Raw genomic sequence first — 7,474 nt, forward strand, 5'->3', positions numbered from 1 at the left:
ACCATTTCAGAAGATGCACGTTTTGCTTACGACGAGTAGCAGCAAACTATTTAACGCATAATTTGAAAACTTCTCCATGTATATGGACAATGAAGAATTATTTATTTTTAAAATTTCTTTAGGTCTAATTTAATTGAAAGCATTCTCTCATAAATCATTGATGTATTTTTTTTAAGTCCAACTTTTTTTATGCGGTCCCTAACCACCGCATAAAAATTTTTTTTTAGGTACTATATCGTGCAAAGTTGTTTGTTATACGTAATAACTTATAATTTTTTTGTATGATTTCTTTTATGCGGTCCCTATCCAACGCACAAAAAAAGGTTTTACTGTATGTTTTTCTTGAGTTTATGATTATAATAACCATTTACTAATAAAAAATAAATATTTATCAGGAATATAAGCTTATAAAGTATCTGGTTCTCCCTTACAAACAAATAAAATAAACTGTGTTTTTAAGTTTCGCCTTTGAAAATTTGATTTCCAGAAACTTCTGTGATGAATGATTTTTTGAAACGTCTGAACCTTCGATCTTAGGATCACTGTTAGCGAAAAATCCGGGATTTTTCCAGAGCGTAATCAGCTCTGACTATTGACAAAACAAGTTACGATTACTTTTGGACCACTGAAAGCTAAATTTGTCACTTTACCACTTAAGAGAATTATTGTAAATAAATTTAGAATTTTTTCTGCCTTACGGGTAGAAGTCTCAAATTTCAACTGAATTGCTATAGATCTGTGTCTGATGCGCAAAAAACTAAACATCTTCAAAGTTACAAAATAATCCTTTAAGTATTTCTTGAGAAATTCAAAGCACTTGTTTTTTGAACCTGGGACAAAGTATAAAATGTCCTTTCACTAACCTGGAGTAGACACAAAAATAAGTTAAAAAATAAGATTGTGTGAAGATAAACTGCTGGAATCTTAAGTAACTCAGATTTATTTGTATTGTCATTTAAGATTTAAAATTAATTAAATACGATTTAATTTTTTCAGCGCCTGTATCAAAGTAATATCATGTTTGGTACTACTATATATGTTTGATATTATACATATGTTGTGGAGGTTAAAATTTTTTAAGTTCCACTTATTTAAATTAAGAATCAAATATAAAAGATAATTTTCAAAGTAAAACAGAGGAAGTTGATAAATAGGAATTTTATAATCAATATTTAAAGATTAAGTGTAGGAAAGAAAGGAGTAGATTTTTTAAAAATTTATTCTCGAAACATTTCTATAAATACAAAACCTACTAATTTACATTTAGTGAGCTCTGTCTTGTATATTATCAAAATTTCATTAAACACAAATGCAGGAAGAAACTAAACTTTTATTGGACAAAAATGTAGCAGATTTAAAAAACTAAATATAAATTTATACAATTAGGATTAGAAGCAAGCAATCACAAAGTTGAAAGAAACATATACTACATAAATTACAGTTAAAAGGAACATACTGAATGCAAATTTATTGAAAGTAAAGTACTATTCTATCAAAATAGGTAACACCTATACCTAGAAACTTAATTATTTAACATCTTGGTGGGAAAATTTATGTCATTGAAGTCCATCAGAAATTAATAATGAAAGGTAAATGATGAGTTTTTATGTGGACATTCACTTGAAATTTGACAATGGTTAAACAAATATTTTTTTAAAAAAAAGCAATAAAAATTACTAATTAAGAAATAAAGTTTGCCTCAGAATTAGAAAAAAATATAAAGTTGGCTTACACATGACAAATATTTATTCAAAATTGGCTTACACATGACAAATATCTATTCAAAATATATCTCACAGGAAGAAAATCAAAATAAGCTAAAAAAAAGTCTAAAGGTCTAAAAAGTTTAGATTTTTAACAATACTTTTGCTCTGGAGGCTGCAGAGGGCCAACACAGGAATAGTGATACCACTGCGAATAAGAGTCGCACAAAATAGTATCACCATACCGCAATCTTGTTTGCATGAATAACATTCCCATGTCATCATTCTCGATTTTGTAAAATCACATTTTTAACCAATAGCCACCCATCAGAAGTAAAGAACAGCTTCACTTCATTAATTTCAACACATTATTCCATACAAGAAGAAACCTTCTCTATACCACATTCTATATAGCTTCTTCTTCTTCAAAATGCCTTTATTTATGGTCTTCGATAATGTCTCTTCATCTACAAAGCAGTTCATAAGCATATTTTTTTTCCTCCAAAACTGCTTTTCTTGTAAAAGGAGTGGGCCTATTACCTTTCTTCCTCTTCAAACCAACAACTGTTGTCGTTAAACCTAAAAATATAAAATATTTTAAGAAAAAAAAAGCTAGATAAAAGAAATCATTGCAGAAGATAAAAATTGCTAAAATAAAAATAAAGCAGTTTTTAAGGACGATGGGAACCCCGCATAAATAATAGAATTAATTTTTGGGCCATTTAATGAGTGATTTTTTTTAAAATTTGCAAAACAAAACAAAAAAAAGGAATTTTTTTTTTAATTTTAGAAAGAATTGCTAAATTGTGTATTGTAATCTCATTTGCTAAATTGTGCAGTTAGAAAAGCTAAGGAAGGGAAAATGATAAATCTGACCAAATTGAAATTGTTTTAATGCAAGATTAATATACTTGCTCCTTTCACATTATTGTTGCATTTATATTTTATAATGTTAGAGTTAAAAATTGTGTCTTTAACAATAAAAAAGATTCAAATACAGTGGTACCTTGAGATACGAATGCCCTTACATACGAGTTATTTGAGATACGAGGAATGGCCTTGCAAGCCCTTCTCGTCCTCGACAATGCTCCCGTTCACCCACCGAGCCTCGAAGTCTATAGCCGAAAATTGTGCTGTCGGCTAAGTCCGTAGCTTTGAAGGATTCGAACTCGAAGTGCCAGCGGAGGAGGAGATTGTGCCTCTGAGAAAATCCATGGACCTGGTGATGGGTGAGCATTCGGGCGTACTGCAAGAAATTGGTTTCGAGGAAGAACCAGAGGTGGAGGAGGTTATCTCTACAAATGAGATAAAAGAATTCTTGGGAATGTGGAAGAGAATTTCACAGTTCGTGGAAAAGAAACACCCTGAAAAAGTTGAAACTGGTCATACATCGGAGCTATTTAATGAGACTTGCCTAACTCATTTCTCCAGCATTCTGTAAAGGAAGAAACAAACCTCCTTGGACAGCTTTTTTTAAATCTGGCTAAAAAAGCAAAGACCAGTGAAGAGAAAAGCAGTGACTAAAATTAAGCATATAGTAGCATTTAAGTTGTGTGTAAGTTGCATTTAAGTAACCAAAATACAAATATGCATGTACACTTTATAAAAGCAGTTTTTTCTGCTTTACATTCTCTTTTATTATGTTTTTATATAGTATTTGTTATTTATAAATACATTTTTCTTATTCAAAAACACACAACAAAAACAATTGAGGGTAGCATTTTTGACGGAACGGATTAATGGCATTCCAATGGGCGAAATTGCTTTGAGATATGAGCAAGGTTAGGGAACGAATTAAACTCGTATCTCAAGGTATCACTGTATATGTATTAGTGAGTTGGTGACGATGCGTTATTTAAACTCCTTTTAATTTTGTTATATGCATTTTATATTAACTTTTTGGATTTATTTCTATTTTTAAGCTTTTACAATACTATTTAAATAAAAATATTTACACAGTAAAACTTATAAAAAAAGATCATTATCATAAAAAATACTATGTCATAATTTAAAGTGAATAAAGATATTTAAAGAGATATGAATTATATTAAATGTCAGCACAAAATCACTATTTATGATAATAACATTCCGAATATATTCTTCCTCAATCGGAAACAAATTGTTTACTAATATAATACTATTATAAGGGTCATGCATTAAATTATTAAAAAAATTATATTGTTATAACAGTTTGCATAATTAAAGTCAATGTACTTGCTTTACTTACAAGTATTTCATTGAATTTATTTTTAGAACACAAACATTAAATTTGCCTCAAAACTTATTTTACTTGGCCAAAAACAAATTCAGAATTTGAATTTTCTATGTGTCTCTGCTTCTAACCATATTTTATGGATACATAAAATTTAAAGCAAGGACTGCATATGAAAATTTACTATGCTCTTATATATAACTAAAATACATTTGACATTATGTCAAGGTAAAAAAACAGGGGATATTTCGTATTGTGATCTGGCAAAGCAACTACAATTGCCAAGGTGCCAAATAGATTTTAAACTTGCAAATTTTTTAAAAATTTATGTAGATAATTGCCTAGGGGTAACTACAAGTTATACCTTACGAGTCAGTCCCTTTCTATGACATTTCTTTTAGTTTCTCGCGGGGGCACTGCCCGGAAGTTTCCTGGACTTTGCGATTATTCTGCCGCAGATCACGATACAGAAATCTCCATTAACAACAGTTTGAGCAACAACAATAAGTTCAAATAGATATTGTAATATTCACACGTAAGTTAGTGTAAATCACTCTGAGTAACAAAATAATTTCTTAACTATACAAACTATATTATGATAGAAAATGGAGATAATTAGAGTAAATGTAGGAAAAATTTTTACCTATATGAAATTGAACAGAAATATAGATACTTGGAGATTCACATATTTTTGAACTTTCTCTTGGTGCTCAACAGGTATCAGGCTTTCTTTAGGCGAAGAACGGAACAAAGATTCGGAGAGGACATGGTCATGATCCTCATTCATTGATTTTATCTGCAAAAATTGTTTATCTGGAGACAGCAGCTGGACAATTATTATGAGTAAAGGTTCTGGAAAATAAATTTTTTTTTTAAACAAACTACGTATAAAAATGTATAAACTAAACTCTATTAGGGCTTGCAGACACAATATAAAATAATAGATAGCAGGTCAGAGAACATATAAAACAAGAGTGTTAAATTGTTCTTTACAAGGTAATTATAGTGACTATTGACATGGTGACATCAGGAACGATGTTGCTAATCAATTAACACATTTTAAAAATTAATTAAACAATACAAAATTTACTTACTTGGATTGGCGACTGTTATCTGTACATTTTTCTTAATGAATTCTTCCACCATGTGTATTTCAATTCCAGCGGAGCCTTATCAAATTTTTTAAATTTCTTTGAAGCATTTTGTAAAGTTTTCGTTCTCTCTTCCAGAAGATCGTCCTTTTTTCTTTTTCAAATTCATGAATGGCTATTTGTTATTCTTCATATGAAGAAAATCAAGATGCTACAAAAATTGTAGCTGCCTTGACTACGATAAACAGAGCTAAATTATTTTTGAAAAAAAAAATCGGAGAGTCACGTGGACAGATACGCTCTATGATTGGTTGAAAATTTGATCGGTACGATAGCAAAATGAATTTTACTGCGCCGATAATCGGTGCAATAGACACTCCGTACAAGCAAATTTATTATTATAAAAATCATAACACTTACCTGATTTATAATTCCGAAGAATTCCAAAATGATACGTTGTTTGTTTGAAAACTTTATTCTCAAATAATAGATACATAGTTTATCCCTTCATTACTTTTAGATAACATACTACACAGCAATATTTTATAATTGAACGATCTTGATATGAATTTGAATATGTAGCTAAAAACAGAATAGCTGAATTCTAGTTGAAATTATTCTTTCATAACTGAAAAATACTTACCAAGAAAACGATAGAAATTAAGAATCAGAACAAATGGCACTATTTCAAGTAATTTGGACAATTTTTTATTGTTGTTTTCCGAATTATATGGATACAGAAATATATACTGTTCTGTAACGAAGAAGAATATTCTATAACTATTACAGTTCTGTACGTACTGAATTCATATTTATTCACTGGAATGACGAAAGCAATGTTGACTTCACTTTAATTTGTAATGAATTGAAGACAGAAGAAATGCATTTTACCTTAATACACACATCTGTAACAGTATGCGATAGCGAAATCGGAAGTTATCAGTTGCAAGTTTGTTGATAATAGAAGTTAAAAATTACTGAGAAATTTTTCTTCAAATATTCGGCGTGTTCTGGGTCTGAAAGATATCCCAATATTCTGGAGATTTTTTCAAGTTCTTCGGCTTTTCCTTAGGGAAATTTTTATTTTTATTTGCTGCTAAGAAAATGGCGTCTGATCAATACCTCCTACAGAAGGAAGCCAGACAAGCCTGTAGTGACGTCATGAATTGGAGGCCATCTTCCTTCCCTATACGAGTGTTTCTTCTATCTGTTTTTGTATTTAAGTAATATTCTTAGCGACGATTTTTGATGAAAATCTTGTTCAAAAGAGGACTTCGATAATTTACATTTAAAAAAAAATAGTATTAAAGCGGAAATAAGCAGATTTATTTTGATTTTATTTTTCAACATAAAAAAGTTTCATAATTATTTGTGAATCTAAACTTACTGAATGTTGCAAATTGTTTTCAAATTTGTGTTCACAAAAATATAAAAATCATGCATTTTTCATATCTAAAGATTTCTTATTTTAGTCACTCTAACTAGTTTTTATTGTACAGTGAGAACAATAAATAAGAGTGTGAATAATGTTTTAAAAAAAAAAAAGACAACTTATCACAATAAGAGAAACTTTATTTTAAAAATAATTTAAAATTTTAAATATAATTAAAAATATATTTCAATTCTGTTTATACTTTTCTTTAAAAAAAAAAACAAATTAATAAAACAAACTTTTAGAACATTACAAATATTTTAAGAAGCACAAAGGAAGCTTAATTTAATACATACTCTTTATATACTCCATACATATGAATAAGCTAATTGAAAAAACAATAGAACATGCCTATAATTTTTTCTTCTTTACTATTTGCAAAAAGACATCTAATAAATTGTGAATTTGAGGACATATTTACAACATTCTTAGATTTAACATACTAGTACATCTTGTTTATGGTAAAAAAATAATACAATAAATAAATGCACCTTATCAACTAATGACATTTTTTTCACTTAAGACTTTAAAATTACTTGTTAATTCATCAGATTTAAATTTCAACTCTATATTCAGATTAAAAGACAACTTATCACAATAAGAGAAACTTTATTTTAAATATAATTTAAAATTTTAAATATAATTAATTTAAAATATATTTCAATTCTGTTTATACTTTTCTTAAAAAAACAAATTAATAAAACAAACTTTTGAAACATTACAAATATTTAAGGAAGCTTAATTTAATACATACTCTATATATACTCCATACATATGAATAAGCTAATTGAAAAAACAATAGAACATGCCTATAATTTTTTCTTCTTTACTATTTGCAAAAAGACATCTAATAAATTGTGAATTTGAGGACATATTTACAACATTCTTAGATTTAACATACTAGTACATCTTGTTTATGGTAAAAAAATAATACAATAAATAAATGCACCTTATCAACTAATGACATTTTTTTCACTTAAGACTTTAAAATTACTTGTTAATTCATCAGATTTAAATTTCAACTCTATATTCAGAT

General features: G+C 28.3%; 1 long non-coding RNA gene across 1 annotated transcript; it reads right to left on the reverse strand.

Annotated features, from left to right (window-relative positions):
- Positions 1 to 1,310: 1,310 nt before the first annotated feature.
- On the reverse strand, positions 1,311 to 6,330 carry LOC147814248 (uncharacterized). The gene is made up of 3 exons (XR_015432727.1): positions 5,010 to 6,330; positions 4,559 to 4,767; positions 1,311 to 2,282 (listed from the first exon to the last, which is right to left on the reverse strand). It is a non-coding gene; the product is annotated as an uncharacterized LOC147814248 (long non-coding RNA).
- Positions 6,331 to 7,474: the final 1,144 nt, after the last annotated feature.

This window comes from Parasteatoda tepidariorum, chromosome 3 (genome assembly GCF_982258835.1).
Source record: "Parasteatoda tepidariorum strain Cologne lab strain chromosome 3, Ptep-v5.0, whole genome shotgun sequence".
In the NCBI taxonomy this organism is placed as follows: Eukaryota; Metazoa; Arthropoda; class Arachnida; order Araneae; family Theridiidae; genus Parasteatoda; species Parasteatoda tepidariorum.